At 26.7% G+C, this 12751-nt stretch overlaps 1 protein-coding gene across 1 annotated transcript in view; it reads right to left on the bottom strand.

The window, feature by feature from the left end:
- The window catches only part of LOC114120895 (myocardin-related transcription factor A-like), a 61776-nt gene extending 49127 nt beyond the window's left edge, over positions 1-12649 (bottom strand). Inside the window, exon 1 of the mRNA XM_050204860.1 lies at positions 12399-12649. The gene's annotated coding sequence lies outside the window, so the exon portion shown is untranslated. The remainder of the gene's footprint in view (positions 1-12398) is intronic.
- Positions 12650-12751: the final 102 nt, after the last annotated feature.

Genomic DNA, 12751 nt, shown 5'->3' with positions numbered 1-12751 from the left:
AACATATTTTATTATTTATTCACAATGAAAATTAATTTATATATATAATTCAGTAAACACTGCATGATGAATAATAAATTCATAAAACATGAGCGATAGAAAAATTCAAAGCTATTATATATATATTATCATGTATTATTATTTATATGGTTCACTGTGTTGAAAATATAAATGTGACGTAAATTTCAAATATAGTATTCTAAAACTAAATAAAACGAAAATTTTTGGTATTAAGAAGAAGTTGATTGATCTATTGATAACATAAAAAATGTAACGCGTAAATTTTATGATTGATTGTGTAGAACTCAAATCCATAAGTAATAATATTTTAATATCTAAATTCAAAAAAATAACATAAGAAGATATACACTGAATCACACCGCCATTATAGACATTTATACCTCGACCACACAACCAAATCATATTATATTCTACAGATGATAGCAATACATCTTGTAAGTACAAGACGAAATAGGGTTCTTTTCAACTCAGAGCTAAGGTAACAACACGTTATAAATCATTAAAAATAACAAGCACACATGTAGTTGTAATTTTGGGGTGACAATTTATATGATTTTGACAACATATGCTTATTTATATAAAAGAAAAATATGTACGTAAAAAGTCTCTACAGACGTTTAACGTGACAATTTCCACTGACTCACAAATCATATTTGCTGGCATCGACATCAGGACACGTACGCCTGTAACACGCCGTATATACCATAAACCCACTGCTGCCGTGCGGACGCCCCACGTACACAAGTGTAATTTATTTTGACGCCCAAAATTCCCCGAACTTTTAAATTTATTTTATTTTATTTCATTTACATTTATCATATGCATGTAAATATTATTCATACGTGTAAACTGGAGCTTATTATAACTTTATTTTTTTTAAAGTGTTTTGACATGACTGCGACAACGTTAAAAAAAACCTTCGCTAAAGAAAGTTGGATTCAATAATCCAAAAGAGATTTTGTAATTTACCACGCATCATTCTTATTACGCCCCATAAACACGTGGTCACTATAAGAATTATAAGAACCTCAAAAAGTTATATTTTCATTCAAATATAATGAAAAAATTAACATCAAGAAATTTGTAAGACGTCCGTGTGTATTATTCTATTTTTATCAAGATATGAAATATCGCTGATGCGGACATATATTGGCGAACATTTTCTGTTTATTATTATTGTTATTGCTGGAAGGAGTAAAAAAATTAATTGCGCAACGACCATCGGAATTATGTAATGCACACGCGTAGGTATACTTAACAACACGTACATTTTAAATAAACCCTGTATAAAGGGAAATATATCTGTAATCTTTAACAAAACGATAAGAGTTGCAAGCCAAAAATATAAACAACATTTTAGTGTAATGTAGCAGCTGCAAAAATTCTTTACATATAATTTAAATAATGTTAATAATCAAAAGTGAATTTAAAGAACAAAATTATTATCGGACAAATTAAAACACTGCCAAAATGTAAAAAGAAAAAGATTAGTGTTTAACGAATTATTATTAATATTATAGAATGTTTCAACCATTATACTTCTACGATGAAAGTACTTGAAATAATGTGGTCATTATTATGTTAAATGTAAACATTAGATGTTGCTTAACTAAGACATGTCTCTCAATTTAAATTACACGGTTATATTGTTAATGAGTTGTTTTGCATAAATTGCCTGGAGAATATATATTTTTTAACTTTTCACTCCAAAAAAAGAACGATTATGTTAAAATAGTAGGCATAGATAAGGGGAACTACGTCCACAAGACCTATGTACCTCGTAAGGGGCCCACATAGTATTTTCAGTTTAAAATTACATGAAGTGATCATATTTTATAATATAAAAAAGTACCATGTACCAACCAGACAATGCCTTCAATTACTGTTGTTTATTAAGTATATATTTTGATATTATTTTTTCCTCTGAATATAATATTAGATTCGATGAAAAACATATTTTTTAACTTATATTATAGTAGTGGACCTTTTTAAATATTATACAATTATTATGTTTATATAATCTACAATATTCCGAGCCTTTTTATAACTTACAACTATTAAAACTTGACGAACCACATCAAATAATTGAAATCAAATATAGACCTTCCTATTAGACATTTTTTAGTTTCTTTAACTTATTGTCAAATACGCAAATACAAACAGACATACCTAGCTTTGATGTGAGTAACAGAAAGAACATACGCAAAAAAATGCTTTGAATTTCTATTTTAAAACTGTAGTATCTAACCTAAGGGGACAAACATCCTGTTCCTTTAAAGCGCTAAAGCGAAACGTAGATGTTAATATTTTTTGTTAAACAAAGCTTAAATACATTATTTTTAAATAGAAGTCAATCAACCAAGCAAATCTAATGGAATCTTACATTATTTACATACATACATACATACATACATATACATTTCATGTATAATGTGATACAATAAAGTAAGTAAAAAATAATAATATTTAAACAAATTTAATAGATCAAATTCAAATAGATTTCACTATCACTATTTATATAGGTACATTATTATCAAAACTCCAAGAATAAAGTTTATTCAAAACTACATTATTTTTTTTTAATATATTGCAGAATATTTATATTTGGTAAACAAGCATTTTCTAGAAAACTTACAACGGAGTTGGATATATTTTTTTGAAGATAATTACCTAATAATTAATAAGTCATTACCCAAATTATATTATACTTTATATTATGACTATTCTATATTCTATATTACTAGTACTTATCGTTACCATCAATTATATATATATATATAAAGTTTAAATGAGCGAGGAATGAAGGACTAAGGATACAAAGTACCCTGATAAATTTACAGTATTTCCCAACTAATAGAAATATTAAAATACAAGCTATAAGTTATAACTAATTAACTATCAGTTAAAAATTTAATTTATATACATTAAATTTCTTAGAAAAATATTCGGATTTTTAAATAATGAGCTATTACATTCAAAATTTCAAAAGTTTTCAAGAAAATAATTTTTAAAGAAAAATCACTCTTTATACACTTTTTAACCAAAATTTAACTTAAGTTACTTTTGTCCTAAAAAATTTCACTTAATTATTTTTCTTCAACTAATACTTGACTGACTTGGTTTAAACTAATAATAACCTCCTACTAGATTAGTTATTTGATATCGGTGAAACGAATTAATTCATATTTAAACCATAACTGTATACATTTTATACAAACTAACAAATAAATTTATTGGTACATTTAAATTGTTAAAAATAAACAAACATTAAATTGCATTGAATATTGACGTATATTCTTTAAGCGTGTCATTATGCAATGAAAGTGCCACTGTTGCATCATTTATATATGTTCTAAATTTATCACCATAAGTATTATTATTAACATTAAAAGACTACATGATAAATTCAATTATGAAAATTAAACAGATAATAACGAAATTGTTTCAGACGAATCAACCGAAAAATTTTACTTAATAAGAACACGGAACAATAACTTATCAAATTAATTATACTCTTGACCATACTTACTATACTTTTTATACATCTATAATTCATAAGACACTACTTTTATTATAATGTTATTCAAAAAATTATTCTATAGTTATTATAATTATGTAATACACATAATGCATCCGTAACCTAACACATTTATACTTAGTTATAGCTGTTGCTATGCAAAAGTGCAGTAAGAACCCTGTCAATAATGACAATGTAGAAATAGGGTGGAATTCTTTTACTAGCAGTTGACCCACTTATATTATTTCAGTGTTGGCCCAGCTAATTAGACAGGCGGGGATATATAAGTGTATTTATTTAAATGACGCGTTTTTATGGGCGTCTACAAATTCGTGTCATATATGATTGAAGTTCCAAATTCAGATAGCTTAAACTCCGCCCACGGTCATTAAAAATGGGGGGCAAATTTAAAAAAAATGTAGGCTGAACGGGAAGTCACCATTTCTAAATTTAAGTCACCGAAACAGTAGGGAAAAACAAATGGAGCCTGAGTGCCAACTGTCAACTATAATCCGCACTAAGAGCAGTTCCAGATCCACTGACGACGACAACGAATCGACTGTATACTGGACTGACAGAATAGCATAGATATACATATAATGACGAAAAAGTTGGATGATTTAATAATTTCGACAACAGATTTTTTTTGACGCAAAATTTCAAATTCTGGTGGGGATATAAAAAAAAACCTGCAAATAACGTTCGCAACCAATGTTTACTTCTTTACGCTCCAGATGCAATGCTCATCTGACACACGCTGTATAAAATCTAGAATAGTGTATGGCGAGTGAGAGTGTGCGGTGTGTCTTTAAGGGACAGGATAAGATAAAAAAAAAATAATAATAAAATAAAATAAAAGACAACCCATTAAAACACGCACTGAATGCATGCAATATAGTAAACGTTAATGTTCTAGTTTTACTTTTAGTCATATATACATCTGAGATACACACGAATTATACTTAAATATACATATATAACTTACTTTCCCGTTAGACCATTTTAACGGGATACGCATATTAAAAAGGAATGAGAGCTTAGGCTCAATTGAATGATACACAAAATACAAAAATGATACAATGATATTAATAAATAATAATATATAATGTACCTACATATTAACAAAAAATTCTAAAAAATAAATTTAAAAATATATACCTACTATACAGCACTTAGGTACCTAATAATATTATATAATAAATGCAGAACTACATCATGTAAAGTGGAAGTAAAGAAAAACCCGATTATTGCGATCGTTCTACGTCGTAAATATTGTTCGTAAAAACACCACATTTATCGTTAACTATAATACATTGTAAATCTATGTATTTTTCCCATTATTTGTTGACTGTTGATAGAAATAAATATTTAATGAGCTTTCAAAGTTATAGTTCCTATGTACAGTATAATTTCCAAGTATAAATTATTAAATGATGTGGATACACGCATAAAAAATGAAACAATATAGAAATTTTACTATAGAATTAATTTATAAAAATATAACCAGAAAATTAAAACCTACACTTTAATACTACTATTACTATAACTACACTTAAATAATCGAGACTTGAGTTATCACAACTGATCGACTGTTTATTTTTTTATGTACACAATACCAGTAGAAAATTATGAAAGTAAAATTATAATACTACAACATCAGGGATAATTAAATCATTCATTCAAATTTTAACACGACGTTCACGTAGTATTTTTAGTGACGATATTCAAATTAATAATTTAAAACTATTTGTTTTTAGGTTAAGATTTTTTGGCATGATATACAAAAAACATGAACATGATAATCCTCATAAGCTATTTTGATAATATATTGTATCTGTAGTAAAGTAATTTAATAAAATATCCGACTGGAAATCGGAATAAATAAAAAATTGACACAAATAACCTATTATCTTAACTACAAATATAAAAAAAGTAAAAAAAATCTCTTACAATAAACCATGCATAGAATAAATAAATATAAGTAATAAGTATATTTTTTATTTAATGAATCCTAAACTTTTTTTAAATACCATATGTTAATATTTATAATTCAAATAACGATCAGCATTATATATAATTGTATTTAATATAGCTAACAATTAGCTTAAGAATAAAATAAACTAACTTTTGGTAACTCCCGGTTTATCAGCCAATATCACTAAGTATATTTCATGATTTGTTTTAGATTCCAGGCAGTGCGATGAATGTATTGATTTTATATTTTTTTTTGTGTCTGTATATACGGTAAATAATTGACAATTAAATATTTATCGATCTTCAATTTTAAAGATGATTTCTTAGATTTTTGATAAAAAATATTGAATTTAGTTTAAACTTTAGAGAGGTCAACATAGAAAATAAAACAAACAAATTAAGAAAAATTTGAATTTATAGATAAAACCAACCAGTTCTTAAAAAAATGGATTTGATTTTTTTTTAACTCAAAAACAAATAGGTAACCGAAGATCATACTTGAAATGTTTACCAAATGTTTATATCAGCATTTTATTTACATGACGAAGTTTTTCAAAAAAATTGTAGTTAAAAATGTATAAAATTTTATTCATATTTAAAATTTAAAAATATAATAAGTACAAAATTGATCATAAGTTGTTCATACGTATCTAAACATTCTAAACCAATATTAAAAAAAACATACTATGAGATATACTTATAGTGATGTAGAATGACACGATTTCCGCTCAAATTCGTTTTTCATATACAATGAGATAAAATTGAATTCAAATTAAGTATACATCCATTACAGTGACCCACTCAGTACCTACTGTATAACATAGCAATATTCCCTTGGACTACCTTTTTTTTATACTGCAATTACTAATTAGTAATTTATTTTCCTATTAATATTACGATAGGTTGATTAGTTTAATTTTTATATTTATTATAATAGGTACCTACTATTAATATTTACGTATTATATTATTTTTATAATTTTTGAGTCAATACCATACCTATAATATAAAACAGTGTAAATTGTATCATGGTAATAATAGGTCATAGCTTAATAATTAATCTACACATTTTGAAAAGTTATTGTGAATAGTTAAAATTTATAATGTACATATATTGTATGTCTGTATAAGAATAATATTTTTTAATTATAAAAAAAATATTACCTAACATCATTACTCTTCGTTTAAATATGCAGGTTCATAGTTTCATTCAAATTTTAACTTTAAACATGCAAAAAAATATATTTTCTTAGATAATTTTCAGATTTTCAATGTATATATCAACAGTTTAAAAATATATTAATTTAACATACTCATTCAATCAGCTAAATCGTTTATAAATTATAATAAAAAAATAGATATATTAAAGATTTTCAAAAAATTAATAACACTTTTTTGTAGTAGATTTCTATGTAGGTAGGTACACTGTGAACAGTTAGTAACAAACCTTACCGAAACAACTGCAATATATTAATATTATTTTAAGTACCTGCACAGTGCACACTGCCGTAAGCTTATCTATATACCTATGTTAATATTTGCAAATGTCACGTATGCTTATTTTTCGCTAGTATTATTTATATTGCACAAACAAAAGGAAAATATTATAAGCAATATTATTTATGAACATTATATGTTTATACAGTAATAAATAGCTATTATCATAATATAATAATGATAATAGTATTTATAATTATTATTATATCAGTGGAAACAGCTGTTTGTCTGACTTTCCACTAGCAGTAAAAATATGACAGTCCGAGCTATCTGCTCATTGTTCCGGTCACGTAGAGGCGCCTTGTGAGCACCTTTTACCGGGGCGCTGCCCCGGTAAAAAAATTTGAAATGGATGGGTAGGTGGTCACTGGTCAGTGAATCAGTGCTCAGTAGTTTGGTAAAATGAAACTTAATAGAATTTAATAGTAATAGCGAAGCGAGAACAATTTTTTTAGGGTAGGTGGGTGGTTTAAATGTATCTGCCCCGGTAAGATGTAATTCTTCCAACCGCCTCTGCGGTCACGGAAAGCCAAAATGACAATATCGGTCATACCTTCATCACAAAAGGTTGGAGGAGTTTTTAAACAATATCCAAAATAACACCAGTGGGGAACTACGTTTATAAAATAGTACATAGACTCGAATGTATTCTTTTTAATACGTAAAAATCTCAACTTTAGTCGTTTTGTCGATACAAAAAATGGAACATGATAGTATAATTGTACACGCAACAACGGACGCCACAGCACGACACACAGTTTTTAATGTATAATTCAAAACATCTAAAAAGTTATACAACAGTAATTTTTAACCTGAGTATAGCCAATACATAACATAATTTAAACAAATATTATATAATGAACATTTTTCTTTATAAAATCTATTTTAAATAATTTTTTTATAATTATTAGATTTTAAATTTTAATTAAAATAATAATCATATTAGTTTATATTAACTTTTTACTGCTTACATTACACGAGGGTCGTCAAAAATTATTTAGAGTCGCGGTTTCAAAAGGTAGAAAACCTTTGTTATATAAGACGTTTTTTGTAAACGCATACAATTCATATTACATAATATATAATATATTTTATATTTGTACTGAGCGTATCAGACACGAGTCACGACATTACGACAGCAATAATTGTTATCTCGTCATTAAGTAAATATGCAATTTGGTAGTTTGAAGAATGCTGTTTTCTAGTCTAAAAATATTCATAAGCCGTTTATATTTTGTCGAGTTCTCAACCAAAAGCTATTTTACCACCCACGTAACGGTCAAACAGATTCACACGTTTACGCACACACACTACGCAAAACACACGGTACGTTAACTTATTACGCAAAAGTCGCTCACAACACATACACAAGCACATCCAACATAGCTAATATACCCACCTAACATTTTAATATAGGTTTGACTAATAGATGTCTAACAGATCGAAGACCATAGAATAAATATTACGATAACCAACGGTAGCGGCGGCCTAGTTATTGTTCTTAGACAATTTTTTACACCACATACCTCATACCTCACATTATACCTCATAGGCAACTTAGGGATGAGCAAACTGCAGATCACCCTCTGCCACAAAACCAATTACCTACCTTATTTATTTCAGTAAAATTTAATCAATTGCATTTTCTATTAGGTACCATGAATAAATCTTATCAAATATAAAGAATCGAAGGATAAATAAAATGAATATAAATGATTTTTATTTTTTTTTGACGATGTTGACAGTGATCATATTATTACTTAACGATCATTATAAGAAACAATAACACATACAACCCTATAATGTTATATAATATTATAAACGTAATATTATTTCACGACAATTTAAAATCACTACCAATACATTATATTAGTTAATTAATTAATAATTTCGGATATTAAAAATAAAGCCCTCCACAAGCTACAAAATGCCTTATAATCAATTTCCAAATTCACCAACGACAAATCTCAAGACGTTAACCCAAACTTAATATACGGTAGTGTAATATGTATATGTACAACATTAGTCGAATGCACAGCTGCGCAGAAGAAAGTCTATGGTCGCATGGACAATTTTTACAAATATCTATATAGAAACGTATGTAACGTATAAATACATTAATCGCAAAAAGAGCATACAATTTTATACAAAATGAAAACATATATTTCAAACAATTGTAACATTTAAAATGGAGACAAAAATGGCAAATACTCGTGAAAAAACTTAGCGAAAAATATATTATACACATGAGTAGGTATATAAGCAAATTATTATACCTAATATATTATATTATACTGGCAACACAATTTCTGCTGATGGGAAAGAACGTACTATAACTGTAAAGATGCGCTATCCATACGTTTTGAATTTAGGAAAATTCATCACGCGCAGTAAAAAAAACAACATTTATATTATAATAACAATAATATAATATGCAGAAGCCGATGGTCGATGTACATAACATTATATATATATACATATATATGTGTATTATATATGCCAATACCAGTACTTTGTGAGCGTGCAAACGGCGTCGTTCCAGTTAAGCCAAATAATAAAATAAGGCCATAAACCATGTGCCAGCGCCAAACATAAAATGAGTCATTTGTTTTCGTATGACACAAAAAAGCTCTAAACCGCTGCCCCGCAACGTGGTGCAGGCGGGGGCGAGACAGATCGGTGAGGCTATTTATAGTCGTTAAGTTTCGCTGGTCGACAAGAGAAAATGGTCAACAACTGTACACACTGTACACACATACACACACGGGCGCAAGCGCACACTTATTTCATACTCGTCATGTACACTACGGGTGTTTTGCGGCCAAATGCGAACGACGTATGCAGATGCGAAAAAAAAATAAAACAACAATATTATCGTCGACACTAGCAAACATACGAGGCGACGCCCTTCGGTAAAATAAAGAAAAAAATTTCAAAAAAAAAATCAAAAACGTTTTGTAGCTTTTTCGATTTTGGGTTCTGCAATACCCCAAGAATATTAAGCGATTAGCTTTTCCAGCAGGCGAGTCTCTTTGCCTGATACAATTATCATCTACAAAAATTTAACATGTATTCCAAAGTCAATAGGTATCTATGATAAGACTTCCATGGTCAACCTACCTGTATGGCTGTATACCATATGCCAATAATATATCATTGCACGATAGTAAACCATGTGGTATGCAAAAATATTAAATAACTATCTCGTGCAGTCGATAATATATTGTAGAAATGTGTATGATACGTAATCGTTATATTTTAACGAGATGATCCAATACACTAATACTCCATGTGTACACCGTACACTCATAATGTAGGTTCTAATATTACGTTAAGTACCTATACGTGTATAATAAGAATAGAACATTCTGTACCTAGGTATACATTTTAGTTCTAGACATTCCGGAAAATTTTAAGTACTAAAATTTATTTTGCATCAAACTGTAGTCTATACTATTATTTAAACATAGGTAGATAGATTCTGAAATAATTCGTTCAAAACCAGTAAATATAATATAATAATATTATAGTCCAAAATTCAGATGGACACAGATTCTAATTAGATTCTATTCTGAATTTTTACAATAAACCAGAACACATTTTTAACTTTGTGTGATACTACTAAAGTTTAAAATATTAATCAATTATTGTCTACAGAGTACTACCAAATCAAATATTGTCATTTTAATTATAATTATTATTTTACAACAGACTTCAAATAAATTAATTTTAACATAAATTTTAAAGCAAATCATAAAAAAAAATATATTTACAATATTATCACCAAGCATTATAATCAATCATCATTCATAACATTGTGTGATTTCAAAAAAAACACAACTAGGTACCTTCATATGTAGTATACCTAATTCCAGTTTGATCAATATACAGGAATTTCAATTAATATGACCACACAGTTGAATTAGTTATTTTCAAATATTTTTTTTTTTATTTTGTTTTTTTAGTTGTTTTATTATATAATCTGTTAATATATTATTTTTACAATAAGCATAAGTGTTGATAAGATTGAAACAACATTTTCAATAATAAAAAGTAAAATTAAATACTTCATAAAAACAAAGAATTTAAGAAAACCTACAAACAAAATTATAATTCAAACTAACAAAAATTAAATAAATGACTTTTCAAACTTATTTATTATTTTTCATTATTGTTATGAAAAAGGTATACATGATAATTATCAGCGATTACCTAATCGTTTAATCCTATCTAAAGGTAAATATATTATTTGTAATAACTATACCTATAAAGTTATACATAAGTACATAACAATTTAGAAATTTAATTAGTCCAATAAATGTAATTACTTATTAAATTATTTTAATATGTATCTTTAAATAGAAGTACAAGTTAAATTTAAAATTAGAAGTTCAATTATTTGTCAAATAAAAACATGTTAGCAAATTCACTTTTTAATATATCTACTCCATAATAAATGAAAATGAAATCATTTATGATTATTATTATTTATGTAGGTCAAGGTTAACTTTAAAATATATAGTTTAAGGTACCTATGCTATACCATAATGCTCTATCATTGTTATTGTATTTTGTAATAGAATAAAATATTTCAAACAATGTATTTAAAGATAAAAAATAGTTTAATAAAAATATGTAAAATCCCTACTTAGTTTTTAAATATTATGATATTGCTACTTATTTAAATTAACAAAATCACAAGGTCAATAGTTTTTTGAATAGGTAGGTGCAATTATTTAAGTTGCTAATTAAAGTTTAGGAGATATTTTTACTTTGAAATTTAATTATTTTTATTTTTATCTATTAGGTAATTCAATAAATTCAAAATTTCAATGAAACAATTTATATTTGTAAATACTGTTTTTAAATGGTTATAATTATTGTATAAACAGCACCGAAAAGTAAACACTGACACCTAACTAAATTCAATGTATAAGTAATACAACTACCTATATATTTAGATACCTTAAAGATAAATTAATTTACACCTAAATATGTTTGTATTAGATTCCCAACACATAATCATCAAACTAATTACTTAAAGAACATCACAGTACCAACATATTTAACACAATATAATACAACTTGTGTACCTATCTAACTATGAAGTAGGTAGTTAACAAATTATAGCAATACGTTTATTACTACATGTCCACAAACTAACAACAAGTTATTTAACACTTTAGTTATATCAATATGATAACTTAAACAGCAAGTAAAACTCAAATAAGTATTAAACACAACAAGGAAAAACAATAGATTACTACTAGACATGTTTGTTTTCTATCAAGTATGAGTACTATAATAAAGGGATCTATGTGATTTTATTTCATTGTCATTTTCATTCAGTAATAGAGAAAATTAATGAAATAATAGAAAAATACACTTACATGATGATGTTCATGGGCGAATTCCAATGGATAATATAATATCTGTATTGATATTCATAATTTTAATTTTTCTTTTTGTAGTCTGCATCTATGAATTATTGAATTTCGCAATAAATACTTTGACACTGACACTAGTTATTAACCCTTAATACAAAACATACAAGAAAACTTAAACAAAATAAAGATAACATTGACTAAAGTATCAATTATTCGAAAAATAAAATATGAATTTTTTATGTGTAGGTATTATAAATTACAATAATAATAATAATAATAATAATAGTGATTTGACTGAGAATCGTATTGAAAAGTCTCTCGTTTCAATGATAAGCATGACGCCAACCTACCAGAAA

The sequence above is a fragment of the Aphis gossypii genome, chromosome 3 (assembly GCF_020184175.1).
Source record: "Aphis gossypii isolate Hap1 chromosome 3, ASM2018417v2, whole genome shotgun sequence".
Lineage (NCBI taxonomy): Eukaryota > Metazoa > Arthropoda > Insecta > Hemiptera > Aphididae > Aphis > Aphis gossypii.
Note: the sequence above shows the minus strand (reverse complement) of the source record. Positions and strands in the feature narration are given on the sequence as shown.